Genomic DNA, 22,304 nt, shown 5'->3' with positions numbered 1-22,304 from the left:
TCGATGGGGCACGGGCAGCAGGAGATTCAGTCACAAAGACTGTGTCCAGCGTTTCAATGGGACAGTGATTAAAGTGAGTTCTACATTCATATCTGTGGGAAAGATGTCAGTAAATAGTGTCGGACAGTGCACATTGGATGCATGTCAGTAAATAGTGTCGGACAATGCACTTTGTGCATTATTGCAGCATGTAAGGAAAATCGGAGGATTTCAGGAGACCGAGGATGTCAGTGCAAGAGCAGATCCGCGCAGATCTGAGCAGAGACTAGCATGAGCAGTTTAGTTAGTGTATTTTACATTTATGTATTGGACATAACAATAGCATTGGAGCTGCAACATACAATAATGCACAGGCACCAGATGCACTGCATTTAGTGTTTGTAGCTAAACGCTAATTTGCAACACCTAACCACAAGAGGCTTTTTCTGAGCCAATTTAGGGGCCGCCTCAAAACTGAACCGAAATGAGACGCTATGGTCTATGGAGGTTTTTTCTTGATTGGCATCATCAGCTTGTCCCACCTTCACTGCTGTCACCTCGCAACAGGGCTGTAATTGGACAGTAAAAGAAAGTTTCAATGCCCCTTTTTTAACATGTTTACCATAAGAAGAACTAAAAGCCCTGGTCTACTAGGGTTTCTTCAATCTTAACTGCCTCTGCTCTTCTGTTATCACTAGCCTGCCAGTACAAGAGCTAAATGCTTCACAGAGTTTTAACACATTGATATACAGTTATAATATAATTATAATTTTTTTTATAGCTGTGGTCAGAAGAACCTCTGGTGTGTCAGTGTGTGACAGGTTTGACAACTTGTCTGTTCCCGATGATTGATCCTAAGTGTGAAACAAGTCAACAAACAGTAATACCTCTCCACAATTACAATGTCTCTGGATTGTAATGATACAAACAAGAAGCAAGAAAATTTGAATGATTTGATAAGTTCTGGTTTTGAATGCTAAAATTTAGAACAATGGCACATTATTCAATGAGTCACAGAAATTGATTTATTATTGGACAGATTATAAAGATGATCTCAAAGTGAAAGGTTTAGTTTAGCAGCTGATGGCGTAAGTGATGTGTGTCTGGGCCTTTTTCCAACACAGAGGTTTTAGCAAAATTAAACAGACTGTAACATTACATGAGGAATTGGCAACACTCACCAAAGCAGAATGCAAATAGATGTTGGCACTTACAGCATCGGATAAAAGGGATAGAAGAGAAGTGATTTGGTGGATGAACCAGAAACTTTTCTTGTAGAAACCAATGTAGAACTCTTCATTATCTCACACATATGCACCACACACACTCAAATGGAACCTGTGTGTGGCAGTAATAGTCTGTAACCGAGTGTGGAATCGATTGTTGCAATTCGGTAGGGAGGTCAGTGGAAAGCACTAATGAGAGAGAGAGAGAACTTCATTGATCCAGTGCTTGAGCCTCATTTATGTGGCGTTGTATAAATATCTGGACATCATTATGACTTTATGTAACGTATATTGTTACCTACAACTACTGTATCATTAGCCCATATAACATTAAAGGTTAGTTGGATGTAAAAAAAATTCCATATGTTTCATTGGTTCTTCTCTGTTTGCATGCCCTGGTTCGATTACATGTTAGCAAGTGTAACCACAGTCTGCTGACCCGTGCTGGTTTGTCGGTAAGGTTGTCTTAAAACAATAACACACAAGGGGCATCTTATAATGTCATTGTGGCAACAGCTTTGTTGTGCTGCACCAATAAATAAAGAAATCATGGAGATCGATCCTCGAGGGACCACTGTTCAGCATTTCAGGTTTCAGCAATTCCTATTTCCATGGTTACCAAAAAAGGTGGTAGAGCAACCCGTTATTAGGGCGATTGAGCATGACTGAATGTGCCTTTGGAACAGCGGTACTGGGTAACTATTTCTTCCACAGGTGCAATACAATATAACAAATCATGTCCTCGTAAAAATAATCTGGAATGATCCTCTGCTCCGTTCACAAGTTGTACAAGTTGTAATATAACATGAAATGACAGTCTGAGTTAAAATTATCACACACTTATATATCAAGTAAATAATTCAGAAATATATGAAAATAAGAACTATCTATAATGAAATGTCCAAGGTTACTGAAGAAAATTAAAAGAAAAATCATTGCTGTGTGTGACTCACAACTGATGAGTTAACACAGTCCATCTTTTCTTTGTAAACAACCTAGTTTTCTTACAATATCTTTTGCTCAATGAGTCCTTATCTTTGAATTTCATCATTCCTTCGATACACTCAGGGCTTCCAGTTGCAGAGGCAGCAAAGCAGCTCCACAGCATGATAGAACCTCCACCATGTTTTATTGTAGGTGGTAAACTAACTGTTGCACTGCATTCACAATGAGCTATACTTTGCCTAGCTTTGACAACAGAGCATCATCCCAGATAAACTGTGGCTTATCCATGAACGTCTGTGCACACATGAGCCTTTCTAAGCCTTTCCACTTGCTCTCAGACATCCCGCTTGTCTCTGCCACAGTGAAAAAGAAACTTAATTCAGTTCAAAGTATTGCTCATTAATTCAGGTCATGTGAATACTGAAAATTAAATGAGTATATTATTACCTCTGACGTTGTTTTAAACCCTATCGGTTTGTTTGTGTGTATGTTTCTAAACAAGATTATTAAAGAAAACTGAATCAATTTTCACTAAATTTGGTTGAAGGTTGCAGTTTTTGACATTTTCACTGATTATCCAGAGACTAATTCATGGATCTTGATGGCACATTTAGGAAACAGATTTCTTTCACTCAGTGTGTGTAATTGGGTGCAGTGTGATTGAATTAAAAGGGACTGTTGGGTATAATAAATTTGAATCTTTTGAGGAACGATTAAATTATCATTGTCAAAAGGTGCCAAAAACTATATCTGGGGTACAGTTTGTGTCTGTATAATTTGTTTCTTTAATTTTCTTAAATTTTTTCCTTTGCTTCTGTGCTGATCATGGCGCAAAATGAAAAGAGATCGCAGTTCTTAAAATTCACACCCTCAGGGGACCATTAATGTGTGTACCAAATTTCACAGTATTCCATCTAATATTTGTTACAATATCCCAAAGCACTTTCTCAGGCTGCAGGAAAACTCAGGGGATCACTTAAGTCAGTAGGGTTCATCCCCTGGGCAACATCAATGTTTGTACAAAATTCCATAACAATCCAAAGGCTCTTGGGGTATTTCAGTGTGGATGAAATTGGTGGATTCACTAACAGACTGAGATCCCTAGAGCCACAACAACTACATGGCTAAAAACATCTGCAGCTGCAACACATTTGCAATATCTATTACTTCCCTTGCCTCTGGGAGACATTATCAATATGCCTACACTGCTGCTGCTATCAATGTCCTTTTCCAATATGTGGTGCAGGAATGCATGTGTAAAACCTGTGCAGAATCTATAGTCTGCTAAATATGAAGAAGTGTATTTGTGAGATACAAATCACTTCCAAGTGATGTTTCACACAAAGAAAAAGGAAAAAAATAGCATGTTGACCTAGCTTCGAAAATAAGTGCACAAAGCGACCTCCTGCTGTGTGAACATATTGTGCACCACTGCAGTGCATGCATGTGCAGCTTATACCCTGCTGCTGTATATGAGCACACAGTATTTCCCACACAAGGGTTCATTCTGTGTGTGATTAAAGTGGTGAAACGTAATACCCCCAAGCACAACACGTAGCAAAAGTGCTGAACATGCATGCACAAGCAAACCACTGAACTAATAACAAACTATTACATACACATGGGCACCATAAGCGTTTAAACCCAATTCAACAGGGTGTACGTATTGCAGCAAGGGTGCAGCCTCTGTTACTGAAAAAGCAATCTGATGCTTTGTTCATTTGTTCATGAATGCAACAGACTGGCTGCCACATACCATTAGAAGAGACTCGGAAAAAGAACAGTGACCAATAGCAACGCTGTCATCAACTGAATGCTTTGATAACTTCATGATTTAATTGGCATGCACGAAGGACTTAAGATTAAAAAGGTACTAAACAGACTATGTTGAGAACTTTTATGAACTGAAAATATCCATCGATGTGTGTGTTTTGTTAGAGAGTAGGTGACATAGGGTTGGGTATCATTTTCCGGTACCAGCCCTAAATCAATACTCGGCTCCTGAGCCTAGACAGTACCACGTTTTTCTTAAAAATAAGGGTTGGATCTACAATAAGAATAGCTTTTTTATGGCTAAGGCATATTGGAAGTTCAAATTTAGCAACTGTTAACTGTAAGTGTACTTAACTTAAATATACAATAAGTGCAAAAGTCTTTACAAATGTACCAAACAAAAACACATAATAAATAAACCTAAACCCAACTACAACAATGTAACACTAAATAGCAGTTTCAGTGCTTAATACAGCAAAATACTCCAGCTCCACCGGATGATATTTTGGACATGGGCTCAGACAAGCAGTGGAACATCTAGCATCACTCTACTTTAAATGTGTCCTGTGCTTGTCAGGTGCTTCATTAAATGTATTCCTGCTTTCTTCTTCTCTCAGTTTACTGGTGGGTCGCTCATAACAAGGTGCATACCACCACCAACTCCACCAGCTGTTCCTCAGCTTTTGGACCCCCGCTCTTATTGTTCGCACATTTTGTGCACATCTCAGTGTTGGAATGCTTTTGGGTTTAACATTAGCCCTGTAGAGCGTGTGTTGCCACCATGAAGCTAAATGTTAACCACACACGTGCAGTGAGCATGTAAGCAGGGCAACAATTTCAGGCACCAAAATGAGGCACCTGAATCTGTGATTCGGTTCGGTAGGTACCAGTACCTGATTAGCACCGGATGTCGGTACCCGACCCTAATGTGGGGCAAGGCCATAAAGAGGCTGAGAGCAACAGAGCAGAGACAGAGGAACAGTAACCAGAGACTCTCTGTCCTTATCTCATATTCACTTTGTCCATGGAAATAAATCCATCACATTATGTTTTTCTCTCTCTCTCTCTCTCTCTCTCTCTCTCTCTCTCTCTCTCTCTCTCTCTCTCTCTCTCTCTCTCTCTCTAGAGCATGTTGGCAACATATGTGTGGGCATGCGTGCGAACTACTGCAGCATCTCAGTGTGATATCAGTGTTATGATATGGTGTTGATAATCAAAGTGAGTCCATGCATATATAAATGTACAAAGTCGTTATCCTCTATATGGCTGCACCAGTTACCCTGTGCACAGCCTGCTAGCTGTCAATCAAACAGGGACATCGACAGAAAGCAGCTCCATCTTGTTAAAAGTGTAAGGTGTCTCAGTCTTTTACAGTCAATGATTGTTGTTGACGCTTGCACCCTGAATCAAATTTCCTGCCTCCTGTAGCAAAGATGACAACAACGATGCAAATCTTCACTTCAAAACACCATTTCATTAAATGAAGGGTTATGTCACTGACAGTCTTCCATAGCCTAGAGCTGTTATTCCTTTAAAACCCACTTCTACATCACAAGTGTTAGTGCGTATAAGCAATTATATCCATTCTCTTGTATAACTCTGGACAAAGGGCTGTCTAGCACGCATGCCATCTTCCTGTCATTCTGCCTATAGTGCTGTCAGCGATGTCAAGATAACAGACAAGTATTACAAGTGATGTTGTTCGATTGATTGTTTACATCTGAAGTCAGGATTTATGTGTGTTCAACTGGAGGTTTTCATTTGGGGTATGACACACATCGAGAAAGAAATGGGAAGAGAGAAGAGTCCCTGCCATAAGAAGTGAACAAGTAGCAGCAAGGGGACCAACTCTCAAGTTGAGGGTTGAGGGGTGGGGGGTTTCAGACTGTGGCACGTCTTGCCCTGACAGCCACTGCCAGTCAGTCTCTCTGTGGTCTTTATTGGGTTACAGCTATCACAGAGGACCAGGTGGCCAACAGGCTGCAGCCAGTCCACTTCTGGGAAGGACACTCACACACACACACACACACACACACACACACACACACACACACACACACACACACACACACACACACACACACACACACACACACACACACACACACACACACACAGATTTGCAATTACAGATGCATGCACACATCCACACAAAGGGATACAAACCGGTCGCACACATTCATGCACACAAACAGTCAGTGACTCCAGTCAGATTTTGCAGCTGCTGCCTTCTGCGCACTTCAGAATTTATCCGAGACAGGGGGTCGAAAAACGAGTAAGGACCAGCATCAATGAAGCTGAATGACGACAACCGTGTCAAATGATTGTCCCGTTTCTCCCATGCAGCTTAGGTTGATTAAATTAATATGTAACCATGGCGATATTTCGCTCTCTCCTTGTAATCAGAGACAGTCTCTGTGTGTGTCTCACCTTCTTGTGCTACCTTTGGCCATTTGTCTCCATCTGTCTCCTTGTCATCGTCCAGTCTCTCTCCTCACCTCTCTCTCTTGATGGTGGTCCCCTGTATGCTTCTGTCTCTTAATGCATTTACCAACCAACCATCGTTCCCATTGTTAGTCTGTTAATTTTTTTAATTACTTTTCAACATCATCTGCTACTGAAAGGGATTCACCATCCTTGATAGGTTGAGATGTAGCTATGAGGCACACAAGCATACTGCGTGCATCTTTACAATAAATCCATGTTGACTCATGAATGAAAGCATTCAAGGTCTCTTCCTACCACTCTTTGATGCAGAACAATACAGTAAAGCACATTAAAATCCCCTTTTGAGTCCTTTCTAATGAGTTTAGAGGGATGCGTACAAGAAACCCACTGATGGGAGAACTATAAATAATTTAAAAACAAGGTAGACATGACCGAAACGTCTGAATGTTTCATGACTCTCATGAGCTGAATGCACCTCCTGGGAGATGTGTTGTACAGTCAAACAGGGGATCTGGTTTCCTGTTTAAGGTCGCTCTTCTCGTCTCTCTGATTCCCATCTTGCTTTGATTCTATTGCTGACTTTTATTTCTCTCTGTACTGCTTTTGTCTTCGCTCTCTCTCTCTCTCTCTCTCTCTCTCTCTCTCTCTCTCTCTCTCTCTCTCTCTCTCTCTCTCTCTCTCTCTCTATGTGTCTCTCTTCTCCTCGTCAGTGATGGGAATTAATAGCTAAATTGAGAGGCTAATCACTGCAGAGTGACTGAGCAGGGAGAGAATATTTGCTGCTCAACATTTGGCCTCAGTGGGAGAAAATTAAGATTAGAGGAGAGGGGTGAAAAGGGCAAGTGGAATTGTTATTACAGGGAGGGAGGATAACATATTAGGAGAAAGCTGTAGGAAGCAATAGAAGGAATAGAATATATAAAATGGACAGCACCTTATTTCTATGTTCCCGTCTGGAAACATCATCAGTTTCGGGAATCATCATGTTTGCCAACTCAATCCTCCGTGGTGCTCCTCTCTTGAGCCATGTTTTTTTTTTCCCTCAAAGCTGTCTTCCACTTCACTGATGCTGCTAATGGCGCTTCTCCTCCGCTCTCCCTTAATTCCCACCAAGATGAAGGCTTGTCAGACACACATCAGGCAGCAAAGCCCCTGAATCTAACCTCGACTGGAAAGCTCCACACTATCCAAATTCAATAACCACCCCCCTTAGAGAGTTTCCTGTTGAAGGCCTCATCCAGGGGGACCTCCCGAGGGACCATCAGCACCTGCTGGACAGATTTGTTTAGTGGATAGTGTTTTAACACGCTGAGGGAATTTCAGTTGTTTCTTCAGAACTACCATCAGGTCATATGTTCCCAGGCTCTTACAAAGGTCACAGTGTGTTTCAAAGGCATGTTTCCATCATTACATCAGCAAATAGCTTTTAACACTGACCTTCAAACTTTAATAATGTCTCCATCTGAAATGGTTGTCTCCGGTGGGATTCAGTAGCTGCTCAAGATGTGCTCCAACATTGACTCTCAGGCTGCGAATTTGAAGGTTTAACAAGCAAGAGCATGTATGGATTTCTTTCTGTAGTTAGTTGTGCTGCCCTAACACACATGGCATATATTTATCCCTGTTATATGTTAAGTTATTCTTTATCTGGATAATGATATCTGATCTCAGGCTTTGGCATTTACACCTAGTATTAATATGCATTTTCATTATCTTACAATATCCTATTTGACATCTGGAATGTGATTGGAGTTAATGAACCTGTCAACAAACCTGGCTTGGCTTTGGTTAAGAGAGGACATGCTGTTCTATGGCCTCTGCGTCTACTGCTCTTAAAATATTTAGTTTCCTGCCTGTTCCATCCTCATAGGTGCTGGGTATCATCCTCATCTTATCCTCTTAGCATTTGATGTTTTTGTTATATAATGATAGTCAAGAGAATATGATAGGATAATGGAGAAAGAGGATCAAGGTCTCAGGCTGATTTTGAACAGGGGATGTAATTGTCCCTTGGCATCTTGTATTTAAACTGTAATCAAATTTTTCTAAATTAATGTTATCCATCCTTCCATGCTCTGATGGTCCATGGGGGAGTGGGAGCCAATCCCAGCTGACAATGGGCGAGATGCGGGGTACCCATTTTCTACAGTTATACTAGGAGAAAAAATGTCCATTGGGACATTTCACAGAAAAATTTATTTTCATCTGAGCTGCCTGGATAGGTTAGATGCTATCTGGGTTTGATTGATGGGATAGCTAGCTTTAAAAAAAAGTGTAAAAAGGATGCTTGAGATGCTTTCTAGCCAAATGCTGACAAGGTGTAAATGCACCAGATGCACATGTAACTTTAACTCCTCCCAAGTGTGACTATGTCAGTAACCACTCTGTGGAAATAGACTCTGTCACCTCTTTAAATGGAGCTGAAATGACACAGAAATTAGCTGTCTCATTAAAGCAACTGGAAAAAGAAAAATGTCTCCAGATATTTCACATACCATCATACTGAAGTCCTGTCGGCAAACAAGAACTTAACAATTATTAAACTTGGTTGTGTTGTTACTGACTGTAAAAAAAATTGCCCCCACAAATATAATAAATATATATAAATATATATATATATAATATTATATATAAAGACATGTTTCATCCTTGAAGATGCATTGACTATTTACAACAAGTCATTGATGTGTATGGGAGCAGTACGAGTTTGAGTCTATAGAATGGACAGGATAACACAAAAAGTACTGGACGGATTATCATGAAACCTGGTGGAAGAATGTGGTACGGATCAGGGAAGAACTCATTACATTTTAGTTTGGATTCGTACCAGGGTGTGGATTCTTAAACATTGTGGGATGGGACTTATTTTTCAACATTTTCACCAATTTACTAGCAAATATTTCATGAATCTTTATTAAAGGGAAGGAGCTGATATCTCTGATCGTACTGAGTTGAATTTGAGGGGACTGTTGGGCCTTGGAGGAGGTATGTGCTCTACTGAGTGCCATTGTTGTTAATATCATTTTAACTGATTTGATCGTATTTCATTAATTTGATTAATTCATTAATTCACTGAATGAAACAAATAAATGTATTGAGTATTAAATATATATATATATATATATATATATATATATATATATATCATTACATCATAGCTTTGATATCATTACCATTTAACTGACTCTGACCCTGTTAAGCTGCTGGGTCAACTACAGTACGAGGTTTGTAAGTAAAGAAATCCGAGAGGCTCTTGAACCAGGGGGTATTTAATCAGAAAGATGAGAGGTATAGACATGCAGGGTGGACAGAAGTGGCTGCTTGCCAACTGACTGGCAGTCTCCTTTTGTCTGTGCCCTTGCCATACTCTCCTCATTTCTCCATCCTCCTCTGTGGTCCTCTTCCTCCTCTCCCTCCACCAGAAAATGTGAGTCATGGCACCAGTTGACCATATAGTGAGTCACTGTCAGAGAATAGCAGAACCCCCAAAGGTCAAAGAGCAGTGGAAAGAGTGCACAGCTCTCCTGTCCTGCTTATTCTTATTTAAAGGACTGGTCAGAGCTTGCAGTACAAAATGGCCAATCTATGTGCATTAGAACACACTGTGGTGGTTACCGCCGTAGGCATGTTACATGGAGAAGGGGGGGGGGGACTAAAACAAAGGGTGAGGAGATGAGCCTGTTTACCTTTCAGTATAAATCAATGAGGAAAAATCATTGTGCTGTGCGGAAGTGTGTATGTGAAGGACCAGTGTGTAGTGATTATATTATCATCCGATAAAGGACAGAGAAAGGGAGCTTGGAGCAGGAGCTGCTGGGGACAAATGTCCTTGAAAGACTTTCACCAGATTATTCCAATAATTTGACATTACTCTCTGTGCAGGGCTGGAAAAAATACAGGAGGTGCAGAGGTTTAGAGTCTTGCCAAAAATTGTGATGGATTCTGATGGGGATGCTGTCTGTTTGTAGCAGGAGCTCCAATGGGTAAAGCAGAAAAAAACAAATAAAGAAAGAAAGAATGAAAGAGGAGGGAGAGATAAAAAATCAGGAGTAAAGAGAAGAGTTCAGCCACAGAAATGTGAAGAGGGAAGTTGTGGGTAGAGGGATGAAGAGGGATTTGTCGATAAGAGCTGGACAATAAAGGATTTTACAGAACAGAGGCCATGGAAAACCCAGTGAGAGTTTCAGCATCTTGGTCTATTTCATGACATACAAACCAAAGATCTCCTCACTGGAGATGGCTGGTTTTCCATCACACCCCCACAGAGGCATATCAACTCTCAAATCCTCCACTATTCTTTTTTTCATATCAGTTTTACAACCTAATTCTGTAGGATAAGAATTGTGCTTGGCATAGTCATCACACAATCTTCCCTTTACTCACACTGTGGTCTGGCAAAGCCATTCATGAATAAGTGTGAGTTAGATTGATAGCTATAGGTTGGCAGGCAGTTCAATTCATTTCCTGAAGACATCCCTCACAAGGGATTTAGATGTTGTAAAATTAATACTTCGATTTGAATTGTCAGGCTTGGACAAATCCCTTTGACTAGTTTGACCATTTTATCACTGAGACCAAAATCCCATCATTGATAAAGGCTTTTATTCCAATCCCAGCAGACATTGGGCGAGAGGTGGGGTCTTCTTCGTCTGTATGTGGATCTCAATCGAATCTATGTATAATAATAATGAGATAATAATCAAAAATAATATTAAAATAATAATGACATGAATACTATTAATGGCCCAAGAAAAAGCAGTATCCTATTTGGGGCAATTTAGATGCACAATATGTTAAATAATAATAAACTTTGATTAAACAGGTGACGGTGACTGGGACTCAGCAACACAAGTGACTTTGTCGATCACAACAACGGAGCATTCACGACAACAACAACGACAACTGCTTCTCCAGTTCAGAGTTCTGCATACTGAGTCGAGCTTCACCGAACTTTGAAAAAACAGGTGAACGGCTGTTTGTGAGGCAGCAGTGCTGCGGCTTCAGGGTTCTGTGAACTGAGTCCAGGAGCTGGTCTTCACTTGCTGTGGCTCTATTACTGCAGGTCACTTTTACAGTTTCAGAAAGAAAACTACAACCAGCATCACCACAGGCCAAGTTATCAGCCCATTCCAAACAGGCAGGTTTACAGCGGCCACTGGAGTTGTTATTAATGGCTTCTAACTACCCAAAGAATTGGATTTTTCAACACGAATAGATAGATCCATGAATTTGAGTGTGAATGGTTGTCTCAGTATGTTGGTTCTGTGAAACACTGGTGACCTGTCCAGGGTGTACCCCACCTCTCGTCCTACATCAGCAGGGATTGGCTCCTGTCCTCCTGGTGATAGCAGCAGTGGTATAGAAAATAAACAGAAGATAAATCTAACTACTACATTTTACACAAAGTGTTACATAAGCAGACATTTGCATTAGGTGAAATGGAGTGGAAAACTTTCTCACACTACCACAGATCTGCTGTGTGTGTGGCTTTACTGGGTGATCCCGCAAAGAAAAATGAACCCCCGAGAGGGAGGCCAGTGAGGTAGACTGCAGTCGCAACTTCCACCGCTCAATATTTTGTATTTCAAAGACACGTATTCGTGAAATTGCCCCAATCCCTTGAGTGGGTTGTATAAACGTGTGTGATTCTATTAAGATCAAACACAACTGAGAAATACATGCAGAGGTTGGAACTACAATTAGAAATAATACAGTTTCTAATTGTCGACACAGCGTCTAATTCCCTCATGCAATTTTGTATCTTTATGATAAAATACATCAAAATGACGACAGAATGCTCCACAAAGGATGAAGGGGCCACCACTGTCTCAGAGTCTCATGAATCTGATGCCTGCTGCATTTAAACTCAAGGTCGCTCAACAGAAAGCAGGTCCTGTAAATAGACAACGTGTGGCTTCTTGGCCAGAGGAAACACTTAGAATTCTTTAACTTCATTATACATGTGCCGCCTTTATGTCCCTTAAGAGCTTGCATCATATAGTAGATGCTACTATTTACGTGCAAACTCCAGCTGATCCCCTCTGTAGCAGAGCGCTAACCTTGAGTGGTTCCCCTTGACAGGCAGATCTGCATTCATCACACACAGTCCCTTTCTACTGACTGTAGGACACTGCACTGCCAAAACAGTTTTCATGTGGACTTTGACTCGTCAGCGGTCTGTCTGTACGCGGTGAGATTTCTTCAATCTGCTCTATATGGAAGGATGATAATCCACAGAAAGGACGACTTAATTTAATGACGTTGGACCGTGAAAGGATGAAGTCTCTGTGGACGTATTGAACTTTCAACAATGCAGCTGCCAACAGTGTGTTCCTATAGCTTTCATAATACTTAGTTACTGCGTCACACCTGTCACACAGATATGGTCATGGGATACAAGGAAGGGTGATTTAATTGAACCTGAATAGAGTGAAGCCTGCACTGCTTGAGTTGATAATTTAATCACATCATATATATATATATATATATACTGTATATACGTATATATATATATATATATATATATTTCACCCTGACACACTCCAGCTTCACGTTCACTTTACGTCACATAACATAAATAAAATAAAAACTGACCTGCACAATGATAGCTATATTATTTATGAGAAAATTAAAACAAATAAAATGAATAAAAACCAACTAAAAGTAGAATCAGTGAGTGCATTCCTCCTCTGACAGTCCCCTGATTAAACCACCATTTAGAGTCACTAGATCTGGATTTTTATTTGGATCAGACAAAAACAGATAAACAAACTAAGAAATGCAGATTTAAAGATAACCTCCTTAGCGGTAATTACAGAAATCGTGTACAAACAAATGAACAACAACAACTTTCTTCATGTATATGTTTGATACATGAGTCTAGATTCTAACTTTTGCTTTGTCTTAGTTGAATTACCATTGTTAAGAATATGTTGGTGAGATTGTTTCTCAAGCTGCGGTTTATCTATTTACAATGGAGTAGTATAACGTAAAAGACGTCCTCACAGTGACACCCTCGCAGAGAATTATCAGTTCTGCAGTCGTCTTCAGCTCTTCTGGAAAAATAAAATTGTTTGCCTGCTGATGTGTCATTAAGAGACTGTCTGTGGACATGTTCACCGCAGCACCTTCAGCACATCAATGTTATATTTACCTGTGCTGTGGTCCAAAATATCAAAAACAGAAATGAGAGTTGTTGCAACAAATGAAGGAGCAATCCTAATGGAAAATCAATGAACACACTGAGGTACACACTGAAATGCAGTGAGAGAAGTTTTCTAAGTGAATACTTTCTTTATTTAAACTTTCTCTATTGGATTTACTAAACCAAGCAAAACTTATTTGCTAACCTTGATTTATTGTTCCAACATTCAGTTTAAAAACCTTTTTGTGTTATATCTTTAAAAAGGAGGCTTTGTTGGTGTGACAAGTCTGTCACATGAAACATGTTCAACTAAGTTCAAATAAAATTTGAGCTTTTTGTTCTTTAAAGTTATTACAGTTTCATGTCTATGACGAAGTGCTCGTGAAAGCCATTGACCGCATGTTATCTCTCATTTCAAACCTGCACTGGAATCAGTCACAGAACAAAGCTGTTTATCTTTACTTAATTTCACACACACCTTTAACTTTGTGTTTTTCCTCCTCATAACCCAGATGATTATGAAAAAGAAATACATGTAATACAAATAATGTTACACTCCTGCAGCGGGGATCAAGGTTGTTATTTTCATTTATTTCTATTTGTGTTTGGAGAAGTGTAGGCAGTTCATCTCCTCTAGATTCTTTGCAGCTTCAGTTATGAAAGGAAAGTGGAAAAAGAATTGTGAGTCAATCAAGAAAAGTAAGGAGAACAGGATCATGTTAGACTGCACGTTATGCAGCTATATGCACATTCATCCATCATCACATCTATTCATTGTCCCAGAGTAAACTGCATGGTCTACAATCATTTGAACCCCTCTTATAATTAAGTATAGGGATACGTGGGCCATGACTATATTTCAGTGCTGAAAGAACTGTGAAAGGTATTAGATTTCAACATGAACACTTTGACAGTTTTTTCCTCTCAGATTTTCTCAGATTTATTCACAGTTTATGCTTTTTCTGTATTCACTCACCAGTAAAAATGTATTCATTAAGATAAACCCCTTGAGTTGTGCCATCTCGTTTTCGAGGGGGTCCCGACATATATCACAATCACTACATAACAAAAAAGTAATACAATTTTAAAAAATACACTGATAATAACAGACTACATACTTTACATCACACATACATTTATAAACCATGCAGCTACAAGTTGGCCAAAGTGGCAACTCATATATAAACAGTAGAGTGCAATTGGATCACCAGATACAACAAGGTATAATCCTCTGGCATAAGCACAAGATATAGCGTATAAATGTAGATATAAATGCAGACAGTAACAGTTATCTACTTTGTATGTATAGTGTAGTAGTTTCTGCTTGTTCAAAATAAAAAATATTTATGATACTAATATATACAGTCATGTTATCATCAGTGTATCTCATGTCATAATCCTAATCATCATCTGGAGACATGTCTTAGTTCTGGCGATCCTAGAAAATAATGTTTTCTCCCTATACAGCACATTAAATTGTGTCTCTCACACAATAACAAGTTACCATTTAATGATGAATAGTATGTTAAAGTTATAAGCTACATCTGTGCAAATCATAAAAGAGCCTCTGCATGTCAACAATCCTCCCTTGTCGGTGTGTCGTTGTGTTACCTCAAAAAGAACAGACGGACGAACCCCAGAGAGAAGCTGTGAGATACAGCTGTAAGTGAGATGTCACACTGGCACACCCTGTTAATTAAAAAGATTGCAAACACATTCGGACTCATCCTTGTTCTATTTGTACATTCATGAAAATAAACCATTTGACACTCCATTACTGACACTTCCTCTGTGATTGTCCCGTGTGGGTTTTTCTTGTGTAAATAATAACTCTTTTAGAAAATAGTGGGTGTAGGGAAATGAAATCGAAACTGTGACTCAACAGTCAAACAATGACTGCGGAACACACACAGGGCCATGTCTTTATTACCATAATAAAACGTTTGAAAAAGCTAAATCAGGAGGCATCTGCATGCGTCCATCTGGGTTTCATTACACGCTCATGCTGAGACCGAGCCTCTGTCTCCTCCTCAGCCCTGTCTTCTTGACTTACTTCCATATACTGCTTGGAAACTGCTGTCCAAGCTAATCTTCATTTACATATTCATTGAAACCAGATTCTCATTGTTAATATCTCACTTATTACTCTAAGACAGAATTACGGAGCTGGCTCACAGGGCCGACAACAGAAAATATGTTGAACAAAGCAGCGTTTTGGATTTACATGTGGATTTTAAAACAAAAAAAACATATGTGGTTGACTATGACATAGAATATTGTGCACTATAACATAAAACAGGTCTATAAAAGTCCATATAGCTAACAAACTTAAAAGGAAATTACAAAATTATTAAAACACATGTTTCCATTAGTATTTCTGCAGTGAAGGCTTACAGCCAGTAAAGTCCTTTTTATACCCAAACATGCCGAGAGCACATCCAGTACTAATCACTCTTTCATCTCAACAACTTTTGACTCTTACACCCACATGGAGCACTAATAATAATGAGAGAATGAGCTGTCGGCTTCATAAGGAACAACCTATTTGTATCCATGTGGGCAGATAAATAAGCATGATTAAATTCTATTATTATCAGGTAACTGCGTCCAGGAGAAAATATTAGTAACTTTGTGTTTTTTGTGGCAGGCAGCCTGCAACATCAACCTATGGACCTATGAATTCTAATGCATCACAATCACCCTTAGACTTGACCTTGTGCAAATTATATATTGGGAGGCAGCAAGTATCGAATACCACTCATCTGTCGATCCATCCATCCGCTCGTCCATCTATCCAAAAGCCCAATCATCCATCCATCCATCCATCCAAAAGTCCATCTCTTTATTGGAAACTGTACATGAACGATTCTGTATTTTTAACTGAGCTCTTCTCTCTGGTTCACGTTATTAGACAAAAATAATGCCACATAAATTTAGTTAAAGTTCACTCATTTTTCAGACAGTGTTATATTTTTCAATGAAACAAGGCCCCTGTCAATAACGTCCATTCAATCAACACCCACACAGTTTTGGAGAAATAAACTCTTTACTAAAATAATTCCTAAATATTGGTTTGTTCCCTCTTTAAACTTAGGAGCTTGCTACATCAGTTTTTTTAATTTGACCATTATTAACACCAAAGAACATGCACCTTAAAACACATTCTTCAAATTTCTCTAACTATAATTTTTCCCAAAACATTCTTTCATTTGGTGATTATTTGACACACGTTGGTCCAAACATTTTTTGTATCACCAGAAAAGGATGTTTTGATGTTGGACCATTTTGTGATGAGTAAGTCTTTAGAAATATAGTTTAAGGGAAATAAATTATGTTTGGGAAACAGCTTATTAAAAGTCAAATTTTTTTACAGCTCTGTGATGAGATACAAACTCTGACATGAAAATCTGATGTCCACTGTTTTCTACTTGCTACTTCACTACAAGAGGACACACTACTTCTTCTAATCTTGCAATGTGGATTTGGACCAGGAATTTATCTCTTATGTCTTTGACAGTTCACTCCTTTTGCATTCACCATACGCTGCCTCTGATTCAGCACCAGGGACAGCGCCTTGATCCACAATAAAAAGCAACACCATGGAAGCAGCCTAGAGAATCAGGCTTTTATACAGATAACACACAGACACACACAGAAACACACAGCTGGAGACACTTAACACTGTCACTTTCCATATATCTTTTCCCTTCACTCCATTACTTTGGATCCATCTCGGGGGATAAGTGTTTCGATACGTTCCTCTTCCACCCTATATAGTCCATTCTGTGTAAAGTGGCTGTTTATATCTGAACATAAGTTGACTGGCCAGTCAATTTCCACCAACAGAACTCTATTCTACCACTCTATTGGTTAATAGTACAGTCCCAGCCTTTCTCTCCATTCCAGCATCTGAGATTATTCACTTGTTGTGGTCTCTCTTTCTATATGTAGGAATCACCTTTCACTTTCGTATATATCTCTCTCTCCCTTTCAGTCAATCCTTCCACCTCGTATGCAATTTCCTTCCTCTATCATATGCTCTGGTGGTCTATGCCCATTGATAATACCTGATGGAGAAGGATGAAATAAATAAGTACCAACCCCCGTACCTCCCTGCTTTGCCCCTTTCTGTGCATTTGCATTCCATCCTCTCTCATCCTGGCTTATCACTTGCTCCAGTGGTCCATGCTGTAGGACCAGAAGGACAGGTGTGCTAATGCTGAACGTCACTGAAGTGTATATCTGTGCATGTGGATGTCTGAGCCACTGAGGTGAGCTCAGGCCATAAATTAACAAATCAGGATGCAGACAGAGCGAGGAAGCAGCTCGTCCTGATCCAATGTTTCTGCTAAAGCATGGTTAACCCTGTGATTTGGGTGTGTGTACACGTGTGTGTGTGTGTCTGATGGGGCTGGACAGGGGGAGCAATGCTCGTGTGTATGCTTTAAAAGCCTGTGTGGCCACTCGGTCATTTCCTGCATTAATTGCAGCAGTGGTTGATGGATTGTGATTGACAGGGACAGCAAGGTTAGAGTGGGAGCTGGGTTTTACAACCAGCTATCTCTCAACTCTCACAATCTTTCATCCACTTCATCACTCAGAAAATGAGCGATGAAGCGAGCTTTTTTTTTCATCTCACTGTCTCTGCCCTCAGCTTTCTCTGCCAAAACTTTGGGGGAATGAAACACAGATATAAACTGTACAAACGCATACAGTATTTGTTCATATGAGAAGAACAAAAAGCATACCTCTGAAAGTTTTCCTACCTAATATGGAAAGGGAAAATACATCTTGGACATATGGAGGGTGAAAGCCAGGGGAAAAACAGTGACAGTGGGATGGTTAAAATAGAGAGATGTCTGTCAGGCTGTGGAGTGTTTCTACTTTAATCGTGTAAAGAGGAGAAAGAAGCCTTGGAGACAAAAATGAACCAGGACAGAATGAGATGGAGAGATAGTGGGATGTGGGTGGATGTTGGAGAAAAGACAATTGTAACTGCATTAGCCCCACAGCCCGAGGCACTGGCAAAATTGCATTTCCTGATGAGAAAAACAACATGGAAACAGCCCCACAAAGCAGGGGGGAATTTGCAGCTCTGCCGATACTAAGCCACTCTCTTCCATTAAAACATCAAGAGCAACATGCAGCCATGCACACGCCCACGAGGATGCAACTACATGCCTGCACATACAGAAACTGAGGCTAAACAACAAGCTGAGACTAGATTTGCAAATTCAGTTTTTTTTAAGTATTCCAAAAATGTTGAGAACAAAAAAACCTAGAGTCTACAGCCAAGCCAACCGCTCTGTGAGGTTTGACAGACTGAAAGTAAAGATGAGGAAATACAGAAGACTTAAACGCTACTCAGGAGAATAAATACCTCCAACATTTCACAGATTTTTATTCGGATCTGCACCAAATTGCGCACACTTTTAAATATCACTCCCCTAAACAAGCCTTTTTTCATCAAGATCCATGAATCAATGAATTCCCTGAGAAATCAAAGAAAATGTCCGATGTTAAAGAAAGTAGATGAAAACAACCTGGATCAACTCCCTGATCTGCATCTGCACCAAAGTTTAGTAGGTTCTTTCCTGACCCATACCACATCTTTCCACAAAGTTTCAGTGTAATTTCGTTAATCCTCCTAAATAACAGACAAAAACACAAACACAGATAAGAACATAACCTCGTACACAAAGGTAATAAAGAACTGATCCTGATTGAAAGCAGATATGAGACAACTGTATCTAAACTCTCTAATCGGTAGGTTTATGTGGCGATGGCATCATATGATGAAAATACTTTTAGATGATTCTTGAATTGTAATTTCAATGAAACGGTATCCAGCTGAGGACAAGCTGAGTCAGACAGAAGTGGAGGTCATATTTTCATTTAATTGAACCTGGTTATTTAAAGTGGTGATTTGTATTTAGTTTAATTACTAATCTATTTATTTTTCATTAAATCTGACAAGTGTTTTGCTCTTGCACCTTTAACTTCACTATTATATTATTGTATTAAAAATATAATTTCTTGCAGTGCACTGAGAGCTTTAAATTCTTCTTCTGTATCTCAGTCTATCTACACTCCCTTTTTATACTGTGGATTCAGATGTTGAACTGGTTTTGAATAAACTTTCTACAGGAGCATTACTATCTCAAGCTGTTGAGCACACATTGTTGAAGCACTTTACTGAGTCACGAGAGAGCAAGATTTAGGACTCACCAGACTCCAAGAATAATGAGGGAAATCTTAACGGACTAGTGTCATGAAAGATACAAGAGCATATTTCTCTCTTGAGAGGATTTCTGTTTACAAAATAAAAAAACTGAGTTATAAACAAGACACAGAGATTTGAAAATCCCTTGGAAGCAAAACTGATCAAAGTAAAAGTCCAATTAAAGTCAAATATATTAGCTCATTTTAAATCATTCTTTGGGTAAAATGACTGTGTTTTACCCAGAGGATGTCAGTTTCAGTGGTAGTTCATCCAACAGTTGACGAGATATTTCATTCAGAAATAAAAAATGTCAAACTGCAGATAGAGGTAGATAAAAAGTTAGGGGATCATCATCTTCATTAAAATACATCGTTTAGGAACCATTAATGTCTCAAACAAATGTCGGTCTTACTCATGCAGTGGATGTCAAGTATTTCAGTGGACTTTGGGGGAAATGCTGAACAAAGTGAAGAAAACACTGAACAATAGACTGAAATTAAAGAGTTAATCTAATACCATGGTTCAAGCAGGTCAAACACTGCACATCAATCTTATGGGGTTTCAATAAAGAAACTGAAAAGGCAGTGAGATAAAGACTATATATATCTCACTATACATAGATGTTTATGAATGCGTGGGTGTGCTGTGGAAAGCTGTGTATACAATTAACATGACCTTTAACTACTGATTACACCCATCTGTTTGCATGAGCTGCTTTCGGCCACAGGGGAAGAAGCCTATTATCCGTCACAGGAAGTGGTAAGTGTGTGTGATCAGGAGCAGAGGTGTAAATGTGTGTGGGGCACATCTACTTTCTTTCTACTTTCTCTTCTCTTCCTTCTCAGGAATTCATGAAAAAAGTAAACATGACCTTCATGTTGTTCAGGGTGACTTGGCACATCAAGCTGTCCACACGATATCATTATCCCAAGTCCCCCTCTATAGAATCAAATCCATGGGTATAATGATATATTTTTTTTACCTAGGAGAGGTGTGTGTAACTAGATATATGATCCATAAACACCCAGATATACAGTCAAGTAAAAACAAGCTACATAAAATTTTACTAAAGATGTTTTGTTATGAAGATTTGAAAGATTTAATTCTAGAAAGCAAGGATTGACTAGAATATGTATTGTCTTCCAGAAATGCAAATGTATATATAATACACACATACAAGGTTAAACAGATGATAATCCACAATGATCATTGTACTATAGGAGATCTTGAATTAAATTAAAAAGCACTCCCACTAACCCAGGGCTACTTAACAATAGCATTAATTAACATTTTACCATCTGAAAGAACAAGCTATTATCATAAATGTGTGTGTGTGTGTGTGTGGGGGGGGGTAATTGGACAGTACCTGTAGCTCCATAATGACTACATCTAATTTCTTCAACATGGGTTCTGGTTTGGCACAAAACCGAAAGTCCAGTGTAATTTCAGAACGTTCCAGTTCCCTCCCACTCACATTTTCACAATGTATGAACAGAGCAGAGTTATTATTTATTTCCATTACACTGCCCACAGTTACTGTAGAGATATCAGATTTAAACAGCCAGTAAAAATTGGAACATCTGCTCCTTCAGAGACAGAAATCAACACAAGTGGGTGTGGCTCCTCTGGATTGCAGTGGTATATGTTCTTTCGGTTCAGTGCTCCCCTACTTTGCAAGCAAATGACTCACAATTGGCTTTTCCAAGTACCTATTGTAGTAAGTTGAGACTGGAATGGCAGAGTTCTCGCTAACATGAGCAGCTCATCTCTGGTGTCTACACTTCATGATGCAAAACCGTTTGTGGTAGTGCTGTCTTATTAAATTACCATGTGGCCACACTGTGCTGCAGGTTGATCAATTCAGACTGTGTCATAGTGAATTAAATATCCATATGTCAGTTTAGCATTGTTAAATCAAAATCAGTTACATATCTATAGATTGGCCACATAGGAATGTCAAATGAAGAGTTTCTTTCAGAGAGTGATAAGGAGGAGATACTGTTGGCTAGTTACCAGTGCCACATTATCACTGGCCCCATCACTAGCTGGCTTTGCAAGGATATAACCTCGACTGACTTCTCAGTGGTCTTAACTTTGCACCATAGGACAGCTCAGGCTTATTTTGGCTTTTGTCACCTGGGCTAAGGTTGAACTTGAATAAATGATGTCTGTTGAGGTATGGAGTATATAGGCTCTGGTCAGCAACTGTGACATGGAAATCTAAAAAAGATGTATTCACACACAGGATGACAGTAAAGATGTCTGCATAGATCTCATAGGCTAGGCTGCATGTGGGCCAACATACATGGCGCTCATAGAGATGTTTAATGCGTCTTTGTTTTGAACCAACCTCCTGACAGGAGTTGGATCAACTGGTTACCTCACAGATAGTTCTGCACACAAAAAGTAAGTTAGGTTTTGTAAATCATACTGGCGACATGATGGTTCTTTGAGTTTTTCCATGTTGAATTATAACAAAAGAAACAGCTGAAAAGCAATGCATAAATTATTCTGAGCATCACAAGCACCTCCATCACCAACATTGGAGCCATTATGTGCAAAATCA

The 22,304-nt window shown here is 39.4% G+C and overlaps 1 pseudogene; it reads right to left on the bottom strand.

The window, feature by feature from the left end:
* The window catches only part of LOC118117186, a 267,659-nt pseudogene that overhangs the window by 38,007 nt on the left and 207,348 nt on the right, over window positions 1-22,304 (bottom strand).

The sequence above is a fragment of the Hippoglossus stenolepis genome, chromosome 2 (assembly GCF_022539355.2).
Source record: "Hippoglossus stenolepis isolate QCI-W04-F060 chromosome 2, HSTE1.2, whole genome shotgun sequence".
NCBI classification, from domain to species: Eukaryota; Metazoa; Chordata; class Actinopteri; order Pleuronectiformes; family Pleuronectidae; genus Hippoglossus; species Hippoglossus stenolepis.
The sequence above is the reverse complement of the archived record's forward strand: the minus strand, read 5'-3'. Positions and strand labels throughout refer to the sequence as shown.